Here is a 13,204-nt window from a genome sequence, read left to right as displayed (position 1 = left end):
AATGGAAAATAGATTAGTGGTTGCCAGAGTTTGAGAAGAGAATCAGTGGGAGGGAAATGGATGTGGCTATAGGAGGGATCCTTGTGGTAATGGAAATGTTCAATATCTTGACTATATTAATGTTGATCCCAGTTGTCGTATTGTTTTATGGTTTTGCAAGATATTATCACTGGGAGAAAATGGGTAAATGAGATTGTTCTGTATTATTTTTTACAACTTCATGCCAATTTAAAATTGCCTCAAAAGTTTAAATAAAAATAAGATTTGGGGCGCCTGGGTGGTTCAGTCAGTTGAGCATCTGACTCTTGATTTTGGCTCAGGTCATGATCTCAGGGTTGTGAGATCGAGCCCCACGTTGGGCTCTGTGCTCAACCAAGAGTTTTCTTGAGATTCTCTCTCTCTGCCTCTCCTTCCCTCTCTCTCTAAAACAAATAAATAAATCTTTAAAATAAATAAGAATTAAAAGTATTTATGTATAGACCCTATCCCCAGAGATTTTGAGTTAGCTGATCTGGAGGGAAAATTTGGCATACATCATTTTTAAGTGCCTAGATAAATCTGATATTCAGACAGGACTGAGATGGGTCTTAGAGCTACCGTCATGTGTATGCCTAAATAGATATGTGGTTAAAAAAACGGACTCTTGAGCCTGATTGTCAAATTGATTTCTAGCAACAGCATGTACTAACTGTGTGAAGTTGATGGAGTTTCCTTATCTACATTACATTCAATAATAGTACTTACTATAAATTGTTGTGGGACTAAGTGATTCAGTCACCTATGTAAGTCACTTAGAACAGTGTCTGAAACATAATAAACACTAGAAAAGTGTTTTATATTACTTTCATCATCTTATTATTACTTAGAAGTTTATAAAAATTTGTAAACAAACTTAAATATACATCAATAAGAGAACAGAGGAAACCAGTTTCATTCATAAAATAGAATACTGTATACTAGTGAAATTTAAAAAGCTAGAAGTTTATGTACCAATTATAATGACTTTTGCAAAAGTCATGGAAAGTAGGTTACAGAAAAAATATAATTGATCTCATTCATTTAAAAATTTGAAAATGTTTCTAGATATTGTTTAATAATATATATACCTGTAGTGAATAATAAAAGTAGGTATGAGAAGGATAAATATTTAAATTTTAAAATAGCTATATCTGTGAAGGACAGAGATGAATATAATCAGGGATAGGTGCATGTGTGTTTCCACTGCATTTATAATGCTCTATCTTTTCAAGTTCATTGTGAGTACTTTGATATTAAATTACCTTCATAACTTTTATATATCTGAAGTATTTTATAATAAAAATAATAACAGCCAAAATGTAATTTTTTATAAATTTTAGGCTCTGTACTAAGCTCCTTAAATAGGTTATTCACTTTATTCTTCTTATAACCCTATAAGGTACTTTTATTTGCCCTATTTTATAGATGAGGAAACTGAGGCTAAGAGAGTTTAAATGATGTGCCCAAGAATACATAGTTAGGAAGTGGTAGAAATGGGATTTGAACCCAGACAGACCAAATATAGTGCCTTTAACATGGGAGGCATTTACTAAATGGGAGATGCAATTACTGAGAACCATTATTTTTTAGTGGCAAGAATTCAAGGTGAAATCAGATATACCTGAGTCTCAATTTTAGCTCCCTGGTTTTCCCATATTTACAGCAGGGCGTTTGGGAGGATTAGAAGTAATATATGCAAAGGTCCAACACATAATGAATATCCAATGGTTGATGCTATTGGTAGGTGTTTAGCTTGCGGGAAATGAGGAATAACTGCAGGTTTTTAGTCCAAAAATGTCAAGCTGAGACAATTTGTAGAGGTTGGAGAAGAGCAGAAAAATTTGGAAGGATTAAACTTATGTTTTAGTTTTGTACAGACATAGCCTTTAAAAACACACTGGTATATTTTTAAACTGTATTGTGTTTTTAAAGCAAGATTCTTGGCCAAATATCCTAGAATCCACAAAGATAGTTAGAGTGATTCATATAATCATATATGCCCTTTGACCTAAAACACTAAAATTTAGCATGAATGTTTGGTAGTAGCAAGGACAAATGGCTAAGTTTTATATGTTCTGGTTTGGAAAATATTCTTAGAATCAAACCAAAGTGGAGAGTTTGCAACATATTTTAAAATACATGTATTATAATGAGAACCTTAACCAAGGAAAGCTCTATCAAAGTTGCATTTAGTAAAGAGGATTATAGTAATCGAGGTGTTAGGTAACACTTGGAAATTTATCTCCCCTCTCAGAGTAAGTTTATACATCTGTTAAAAAGTGACAACAGTATCAGACTCATAAGGTTGTTGAGAGGATGCATTAAGACAATGCATATAAAAATGCCTAATGCACATAACATTAACTATATTATTATTATTACCATTATTATTTCCTAAAGGCCAATTGAATATCAGATAAATTTTACTAATACCTCTCAAGATATCTGTATAATAGGAAATATTCAAGGTAGAACAAAAGAGTCACACTGGATGATTTCTGAGGTAACTTCAAGAAATGGGTCCAAGCAAATTGAAAATACTTTTTCACTATTCCATTTCAAAAAGGATCCAACCATAATCAGTGATGGACAAAGAACAAACACAAATGCACAATATAAAAAAAGAAAAATACCTTTCATCTATAGGAAATCACTCACTAAACCATATTTTTTGTATGTCCGAATTTTTCTTCTCCTGGGTGGCAAAAAAATGTCTGAAATTTCTGTGTTAATCTACCATCAACAACAACTACAGCCCCCAGGCACAGAAAAATAATGGATGAGCATTCAAATTATTTTAGAATGAGGCAAGTTAGTCTGACTCAGTCCATTAAACTCAATAATTTTTGCCATACTGATTCTATTCTGTTTTGGCAATGTAAAATGCAAAATATCAACTTAAAATTTTACATAAAATATTTTAACCTTTCACTCCTCCCTCACTGTGGATTGCTCAGAGAATGGAATTATCATTCATTCAGTTGATCAGACATAAAACCTAGAGATTATTATTGATTACCTCTTTTTCTTTTTTGATATTTTTCTCTCCAAACTATCTCCAAGTCCTCCAGACTCTAGCTTCAGAATATCCTAATACAAACATTTTGTGCCATATCTTCTAAGACCCTCATCCAGCCCCCTCCCTTAACTGGCTTCCCTATGGTCTACTCTCCATAAAATTGCTAGGGTAATCTTTTTAAAAAGATAAGCAGAAATAAATAAGTAAGTAAGTAAGTAAATAAATAAATAAATAAATTTAAAAAGGTAAGCTGTCTTCCTCCCCTCCCTAGAATCCGGCAATGAATGTTCATCTCAACCAGGCTTCTTAAAAGGCTCATAGGACTCAACCTATCTCAGCTCTAATCTATTCCCAGAGTATATCACATAACATTTTCCCTGTGTCGTTATCCTCCAGCTTCTTTTTCTCTCTCTAATAGATCCAAGTGCTTCCTTATGGTCTTCACACTAGTATGTAACCTACACCTAGTAAAGAATTGTCTTTTATGGTAGCAAGTAGAAATACAAGTGAGGATTAGTCAGTCAAGAGTATAAAGACTGTTGAGACCTTGTTTTATGCTTTGTGGCCTAACAAGATCCTTGCTTGACTATTTCCTCCTGAGAGACTGACCACAAATTTTAGGTGTACCTCCTTAAGTAGTTGTGCATCTACTTACTCACCTGTACCCTTAGCTGCTTGTTTGTTAGTTCTGTGTAACCTAACACGAAAATATCCTTCAACCCAGAATGTCATAGTTCTCTTTATTTTTATACTCAGAACAACCCCTTATGATCTGACCAAGCTCAATGATATTAAGCCCTTTACTTGCATGTGTGTGTATAGTCTATACAACCAGATAATAAGCTTCTTTGGATCGGGAATTGTGTCTCATAAACTTCTGGCATTCTTTAACCCATATGTATCCCTGTGATAGCATCCATCATAGTATGTTCTCAATATATACTGATAAAAATTTGATTTATTAATTTACTAACCTTCAAAAATGATGCCCAGAACTTAGAAATATTAGTTTTACAAATGACCGTCTATAATCTGTCTGATTGGTTGTGGACCAATAAGTACCTTACACTAAGAAATGGAAGTTGAAAGACATTTGATGATTGGAGTGTCAACCTTAAGAACTTAAACTAATTACAAATTTCCTTAGACTGAAAATTAATGTACATATTACACTACTTTTTGCTTAAGAATTGAAAAAAAGAATCTCTAGTAAAGTATCATGTTAGATAAAGTGTAATCATTTTTGCTATAATAAATGGATTCTGCCTTGTATAGTTCCTTTTTTCTATAACTTTGTCATTTTATATTAATTTCTTTTTGCTTTATTCCTTGAATAATTCCAAAGGGATATGTATATTTTACATGAGAAAAAATAACCATTGTGTTCAAAGTATATATTAGTATTTGCAGTTTAAGATAATGTCCTTTCCATTCCAATATCTTCCCTAAGGAACAAAAGATCAGTGGTAGTTCATTTTTATTTAGTTTGAAAATCACAATAACAGTATGAAATGAAAAACCATTACAGATTTTTCAGTACTTTAGCATTATAATAAGCATAATTAATTGAGAAACTACATACAAAATATTTTCTAGAAATATATTCCTATAATTCATTCTGATTGATTATAATAATGTAAGTATATGCAAAAGCAATGCAGTGATAGATTTAATTTTAATATCCTGTTATTTAGATTTTTTTCAGCATTTGAATGTCTCAAGATCAAATCTTGTAGAATATCACTTAAATTATACATTATATAAAATACCCATAAAATGTAACATCTTATTCAAAATTATCCAAAATCATAAATTTAATCAGAAAGTTTTTTGATCAATCAATCAAGGGTTTTTTAACATAATATGGACCTTAATATTTTTGGAAGGAATCTAAAATGAATAATGATAGGTTAATATTTAAAATCTCTAAATAATAAGTAACCTCAAGATCCACAACTCAAGCAAAACTGTGAATTGTTTTGAGTTTTATCCATTTAACAACTTTTTCTCAAGCATTCCAAAATAAAACTAGTAGTGGGGCCTCATGAGATTCCAGCTGCTGTTAAAGACAACACAGTTGATCTCAATCCATATGGAATCTATAATCTACTGAGATGTACAGACAAGTATATGACAACAACCAACAACACATGTGTAGGCTATAAGGCGTGAAATGCAGCCAGCAGAGATCAGTGGCAGCATAAAAATAAAACAGGAGCATGTGCAAAAGCATCATGAGGAGCAAAGTACACAAATTTTAGGGAGGTGAAAGTAGTTCCAAGAGGCTGAAGCCGAGTGCAGGCCTGGTAAGGATTGGAGATGAGGAGTAGAAATGCTACCGCTGAGGTCAGTGTTTGCTTTGAGCATCTTTACACAACCCTTTTTGTGGCTTTTATTCAAACTGTTATCGCTATTGTACCTCAGGCAGCCTGGGTTTTTGATTCTTAGTCATATAGGTAGGTACCCAGTCAACCTAAACATCTGCTCCTATCTCTAAGTATTGTCCAACTGCACAGTGATTTCCAGTCCTATAGAATATGGCCCATGAGAGTACCAGAATCTAAGATTCAAGATCCAAGAATCAACATGAATACCAAACTTTACTATAAATTCAATAAATAAAAGAAAAATTTTATCATAAGGGGGGCCTTAAACTTTTCTTCATATGGCTAAAGAATTTTTATCACTGTTTTTCTCTTCCCTATATACTCATTTCTAATGAAAATATAATGATTCATGTTCCATTCTTCAGAACTTTGTGGGGATGCTGGTTAGTATGATCTGTGCTCTTGTGATAACAGATCATGATGGCTTCAATGACTATTTTTTCCATTTGGCATCTTAAGATTTGAACAGGGGTTTTCAAGAAAAAATTACTTAACTAAAAGCAATGACCTAGTAAATGTGAAATTGGAATATAGCTGAAGATATATGGGAGACACAGTAACCTAAAACAAAAACTCTATTAAGTAAATAACTACCTTTTTATTCTACCACAGCTTATAAACCTTTTAAGGTCAGATATGGCTATACTCATATGGGTAGATCCCTAGTACCTAGCATAGTGCTTTATACAAAGAGACGTTAAGAATAAATTAATAAGACCAATTATAAACAGACAATGGCATAATTCTGTTTAGATTAATTATTTTATAATTCACTTAATATCTTTTTGAGCATTCACTACAACTAATAATAAACATTCACTATGATCCAAGTGTTCTATGTAATTAATTCACTTAATCCTTACAACAAATGAACAAGAAAGAGGGTAAGATCCTTTAGAAGATATTAATGCTGGGGATGAAGGGATAACAAACAAAACGTATAATCTAGAAGCATATAACAAATAATACGAACAAGAGAGGGCGCCTGGGTGGCTCAGTTGGTTAAGCGACTGCCTTCGGCTCAGGTCATGATCCTGGAGTCCCAGGATCGAGTCCCGCATCGGGCTCCCTGCTCAGCAGGGAGTCTGCTTCTCCCTCTGACCCTCCCCCTTCTCATTCTCTCTCTCTCTCTCATTCTCTCTCTCAAATAAAAAAAAAATCTTAAAAAAAAAAACCAAATAATACGAACAAGAGAAAAATAAAAAATTCTAACCAGTAAAAATACATGAATATATTTATAATTTCATTGACATTTCTGAATTTGATAGATTAAAAAAAATTCTACTAAAAGTAAGGACATGTTCCATGTAGTTGATTATACAATCCTCAGACTTTCTGGTTTTCACTTACACAACATTCGCATTCTCTCTGAATTATATCCTGATATATTTTAGAAATTAAATTAAAACCACCAATTTTTTTAAATGCAGGTCAATTTTTGACTACTTGAATACTCTCTGGCCTATTAATTCTATGAATTAAATTATAGATTTCTCAATATTGATTCATGCTTCCTAATTTTAAGGAATGAGTTTGAATTAGATGTGCTTAGAAATGTTCCACATATTCTGTTTTGATTCACTGATATGTGGCAATATCTCCTTGTGTACTGGCATATTTATGAGTCAAAGCACAGAAAATTTTGGAATAGTTGAATTGTTTTAAAATATTTAGAGAGGGATGATATCTTTGTCCATTTGGGTTGCTATAACAGAATACCATAGACTAGTTAGTTTTTAAAAAGAACAGAGATGTACTTCTCACAATTCTGGAGGGCGGAAAGCCTAATATCAAGGCACTGACAGATGTGGTGTCTAGTGAAGGACTATTTCCTGGTTCACAGATGCAGGTCTTTTTAATGTGTCCTCACATGGGAGATGGGTGAAGGGAGTTTTCCAAGGCCTCTCTTCTAAGGGCATTAACCCCATAAGGGCTCCATCATTGGAACCTAATCACCTACCAAAGGTCCCACCTCCAAATACCATAACATTGGGTATTAGATTTTAACATATGAATTTTGAGGGGAAACAAACTTTCTGTCTATAGCAGATAGACTATCACAGGAAGGAAAAGGAAAGGTTTTTAAAAGATACCTTAACTTCTCCATATATAAGTTACACACCCTACACAAAGGAAATACATTTTCCAATTGATTTTTTCATGGTTCAGCATGTCAGTGATAGTTGCTAAAGCCTCTAGCCTCACAATAATAGAGATTAAAAAACATTTACTTCAGGGCGCCTGGGTGGCTCAGTTGGTTAAGCGACTGCCTTCGGCTCAGGTCATGATCCTGGAGTCCCAGGATCGAGTCCCGCATCGGGCTCCCTGCTCAGCAGGGAGTCTGCTTCTCCCTCTGACCCTCCCCCCTCTCATGTGCTCTCTCTCATTCTCTCTCTCTCTCAAATAAATAAATAAAATCTTTAAAAAAAAAAACATTTACTTCAGTAAGCACCTGTACATAATCAGGGGGCTCTAAACAAGATATTACTATGAGAGGAAGTTGGGGTAGAAAACTTTTAACACTCTTTCAAAGAGCAATAATCATAGAAATAAATATACTCTATAATCTTGTTTCATAAACTGGATGGCTCAGTCAGTTAAGCATCCCACTCCTATCTATCTAGCAAAACAGGATTTATGTGTCACTCCCTTTGACTTTGAGAATTAAAATCTGAACTTCTCTGACTGCCCAAGGCAGAGTTAAACACTGTCTCTCCTTGTATCCCTCTAGTGTTTTGGCAATAACATACAGAGTACATTGCCTTCTGATTATTCACAATTCTGTGTCTAGTATGTCTTTGTTTTCTAAGTTTTTCTACTATTCTAAGCATACCACATGCATTGAATAAATATTATTTGAATAAAAGCATTAATAAATGAATAGATCAGAAAGCCAGCTTTGTTCGACAGTGCCAGGATATGAAAGAAGGCTTTGGTAAAATAGTAGATTCATATTGATTTTATTATCATAAAATGCTTTAATGATCCGCAGAGACTGCAAGTGCTATCTTTCTGCTCTTCTGCATTTATAAGGTTGGAGCATTATGACTGCTCCAAGCCAATGGCATGTAGACAGAAATGCAGAAGGCACTTTTCTAAGGCTGGCCCTTAAAATTCTGCAGCCACCTCTTGCCAACACAGTGGCTTGGGAGGCTACACATTGCAAATGTCAAAGCCACAGATGTGATGTGAAAAAACTAGCTTTGTAGGTTGAAAGGCCCTATGAAAAGGGCAAATGGCCTCTAGGACCTGACAGTAAGCAAGAAAATGGGGACCTTATTCGTTTAATGGCAAAGAACTGAATTCTGCAAACAACCAGAAGAGAACCCCAAGCTCCAGAAAGAAAGAGAGCCAGTTGAACTTGACTGTAGTCTAATGAGTCTCTGAACTGAGGACCCAGCTGAGCTGTGCCCATACTGCTGACTCAAAGAAACTGAGATAATTAGGTTTAAGATAATAAATTTGCAGTGTTTTGTATGCATAACAGAAAAAAGTAATATTCCATTACCACCACAAAAGACAGGAAAACAAAATGAAAAAAACAAACAAAAAAACCCCCATAAAGGATCTGTTTGATCCAGGGAGCGGGGAGCCTGGCTAGATCATTTATGATTATGAGTTACCTCAGGATAAGAGAGGTATATCTACAGAGCTCAGCCTTTTGTACCTGAACCTCAATAGTGACTGACATTCTTGTTTTTATATAAATGCATGAGATTTACCCATTTGGAATAATTTGATTCATTAATTTCATACTATTTTGCTTTAAGGCTTCAGAGTTCTGATTTCATGTTTTCAATAGTAAGCAACTTCATATCTTTATTGGAGGAATACCATGGTTCTGCTTACTTTCTGTGACCCCTCCTGCTTTCAGGTCATTAATTACCTGTGAATGATTTAAAGATATAAGTGTTTCTAGCCCCAGGCCTGCCTCCCATCAACTTTCCCTAAGGACTCCCATGGCATCTCCACTGTGAACAAACTGCTCCGAGCCATAATGTAATAAAAAGAAATGTATCAAATTCTTTTCCACTAAAAGAAGTAATATTTCTCCACATTCCCTCCATTATTTTCTACAGCTGTAACAATCTCCTAAAATAGGTCATTGAATGAACACCTTTGGAACACATAGTCACTCAATTCTTTGGAAAAATTATGTAGATTAGTCATTAATTTTTGTCTCTAAAACTACCATTGCAATGGTATCATATCATATGTTACCTAGCATCTAGATTTACTATCTCCCTCAACCTCTGTTCTTAATTGTAAGTACTTCATTTCAGGGGTCTTCAAACACAGTTTTTGCCTATGAATTCCCTAAAGTAAGTTAGAAAAAGTAATATAGCCAATTGTATATTATTAATTGGTATCTGAGCTCTTATTGAAATATATATATTTTGAAAGAATATCATTTTAGGGTATTTAGTGTATATTGTATAGTTGCTTTATTTTTTTAAATTTTATTTTATTATGTTATATTAATCACCATACATCATTAGTTTTTGATGTAGTGTTCCATGACTCATTGTTTGCGTTATAACACCCAGTGTGTATAGTTGCTTTAAACATATTTTTTAAACCTTGGAAACCATCAACAAAACAAAAAGACAACCTACTGAATGGGAGAAGATATTTGCAAATGATCAACTGGTAAGGGGTTAATATCCAAAATTATGATACTAAGCAAACAAGAAGTAAATGCAATGTGGTATTCTGCATTGGATCCTGGAACAGAAAAAAGGACATGTGTGGGTAAATTGATAAACTCTGAATAAGATCAGTGTATGGAACTCATACAATTTAATATTAAATAAACAAACGATTCACTTAAGACAATGGGCAGAAGACCTGAATACATATTTCCCCAAAGAAGACATACAAATAGCCAACAAATACATAAAAAGATGATCAACATCACTAATCATCAGGGAAATTCAAATCAAAACCACAATGAAATATCACCTCACACTTGTCATAATGGCTAGTATCAAAAAGATAAGAAAGTGTTGGCAAGGATGCAGAGAAAAAGGAACCTTTGTGAGCTGTTAGTGGGAATGCAAAAATGATGTAGCCACTATGGAAGTCAGTAAGGAGATTCCTCAGAAAATTAAAAATAGAACTACCATATGATCCAATAATTCCACTCTGAGTATTTATCTGAAGAAAACAAAAACACTAATTCAAAAAGATACATGTACCCCTATGCTCACTGCAGCATTATTTACAATAGTCAAAATATGGAAGCAACCTAAGTGTCCATCAATAGATAAATGGATAAAGAAGATGTGATACACACACACACACACACACACACACGCACACACACACACAATGGAATATTACTCAGTCATAAAAAAGAATGAAATCTTGCCATTTGTAACAACATGGATGGACCAAAATGGTATTATGCTAAGTGAAATAAGTCAGAGGAAACCAAATACCATATGATTTCAGTTATTTGAGGAATCTAAAAAACAAAATAAACCAGCAAACAAAACAAAATGTAAACAGACTCATAGATGCAGGGAACAATCTGGTGGTTACCAGAGGGGAGGGGCTAGGGAATTACGCAAAATAGGGGAAGGAGATTTAAAGGCACAAACTTCCAGTTACAAAATAAATAAGGCACAGAGATGCAATGTACAGCATAGGGAATATAGTTAATAATATTGTAATAACTTTGCATGGTGACAGATGGTAGTTAGATTTATTGTGGTCATCACTCATTATATATAAATGTTGAATCACTATGTTGTACACCTAAAACTAATATAATATTTTATTTCAACTACTCTTCAATTAAAAAATATTGGAGAAAGATTAGATAGATTAGAATGTTCTATGAGCTTGTCTCCTGAATGAAATAATGTGCCACTCTGATTATCTCTTATGATAAGAAATCATCTTGCTTTGATCTCAAGGGAGTCTTCATCAGGAACTATGTATTTTTAAATTATCTTGGATATGTGTTGCCTTAAAGTCACCCTAGGAGGAACTCCCAGGCCTCCTGCCTCTATGCTTTTTCTCAAGTTCTTCTCCATCCCTGACATACTTTGGCAAGTCTCCCTGTACTATTAAACATACAGTTGACTCTTGAACAACATAGATTTGAACTGCACAGGCCCACTTAAATGCCAATTACTTTTTATAAATACAGTGCACTGCTGTAAACGTATTTTTTCTTCCTTACGCTTTCCTTAATAACATTTTCTTTTCTCTTGCTTACTTTAGTGTAAGAGTATAGCATATAATACATGTAATATACAAAATATGTGTGAATCAACTGTTTACGTTATTGGTAAGGTTTCCAGTCAACATTAGACTATTAGTAGTTAACTTTGGAGGGGGTGGTCAAAAGTTATACATGGCTTTGACAGTGAGAGGGGTCAGCACCTCAACCCCTACATTGTCCAAGGGTCAACTGTATATTCCTCTGCATATACTTTTATTTTATCCTTTCTAGAGAAGCAAAGCTACTTTCCCAATTCTTCAATCCTATTCTTTTTTTTTTTTAAAGCTCAACATAATAAAGGTCTTTCCCGCTCCTAATATAGCAGTCCTGGGTAGATGTTTAGGTCAATGGAGCAAAGTTCTCCTCCACCCAGGAATCTTCCATCTTAATAATTCACATCCATCCCATATCCTTCAAAACCAACTTTCTGAAATTAGCATGAAAAGCCTTCAATGTATGTCGTCTCTGTACCTTCACACTGGTGGCTAATGATATAAAAAAAAATTGCACAGTTTTGCAGATCAGTGACCTATAAACTTGTTATCTCCAGTTATCAGACAAATTGTTCCATGTTTCTCTGGTCAATTATTTTCCATGCTCTATAGGAATATTTTAAATGCACTCCGCCTTCTCAAATTGTAGAAATTTTATACATGCACCAAATCTACTAGACCACCAAAACTTACTGATTTTTTCCACCTCATATTTCTATTTATTCCTATTTTTTCTATTTTTTCCATGACCACTATTACTGCCTTAGTCTAGTTTAGTAGTCTTCAAACTGGTGTATACATATTCTTTTTTTTTTTTTAAAGATTTATGTATTTATTTGAGAGAGCGAGAATGAGAGAGAGAGAGAGTACATGAGATGGGGGAGGGTCAGAGGGAGAAGCAGACTCCCTGCTGAGCAGGGAGTCCAATGCGGGACTCGATCCCGGGACTCCAGGATCATGACCTGAGCCGAAGGCAGTTGCTCAACCAACTGAGCCACCCAGGCGCCCTGGCATATACATATTCTTGAGAGTACAGAAATCCTCTCCATGGTGTTCTCAGAGAGAGATTTAAGGAAGAACTGAAGGTACATCTATGATAGAGGTACAGGTTCTACTTTCCAACCACCCCTCTCTTAGTTTCCTCTCTCTTTTTTTACAGAACAAAAACATAATTCTTACCCACCCAGAATTTTATGTGCATTAAATCATGTAAATGTAAATCTTCTGGGGGCACCAAACAAAAAGACAACTGGGATCAATGTTAAGAAGTACTAATGTTGAAAATAGAGCTGCCCTATGACCCAGCAATTGCACTACTGGGTATTTACCCCAAAGATACAAATGTAGGGATCCAAAGGGGTATGTACACCCTATGTTTATAGCAGCAATGTCCACAATTGCCAAACTATGGATAGAGCCAAGATGTCCATCGACAGATGAATGGATAAAGAAGATGTGGTATATATATATACAATGGAATATTATGCAGCCATCAAAAGGAATGAAATCTTGCCATTTGCAACAACGTGGATGGAACTGGAGGGTATTATGCTGA

The 13,204-nt window shown here is 34.4% G+C and overlaps 1 protein-coding gene across 2 annotated transcripts in view; it reads right to left on the bottom strand.

Annotated features, from left to right (window-relative positions):
• CNTN1 (contactin 1) overlaps positions 1 to 13,204 on the bottom strand; it is a 290,007-nt gene that overhangs the window by 145,330 nt on the left and 131,473 nt on the right. The gene's annotated exons all lie outside the window — the stretch shown is intronic.

Source organism: Leptonychotes weddellii, chromosome 5, assembly GCF_054177405.1.
Source record: "Leptonychotes weddellii isolate Sample4059 chromosome 5, ASM5417740v2, whole genome shotgun sequence".
In the NCBI taxonomy this organism is placed as follows: Eukaryota; Metazoa; Chordata; class Mammalia; order Carnivora; family Phocidae; genus Leptonychotes; species Leptonychotes weddellii.
The sequence above is the reverse complement of the archived record's forward strand: the minus strand, read 5'-3'. Positions and strand labels throughout refer to the sequence as shown.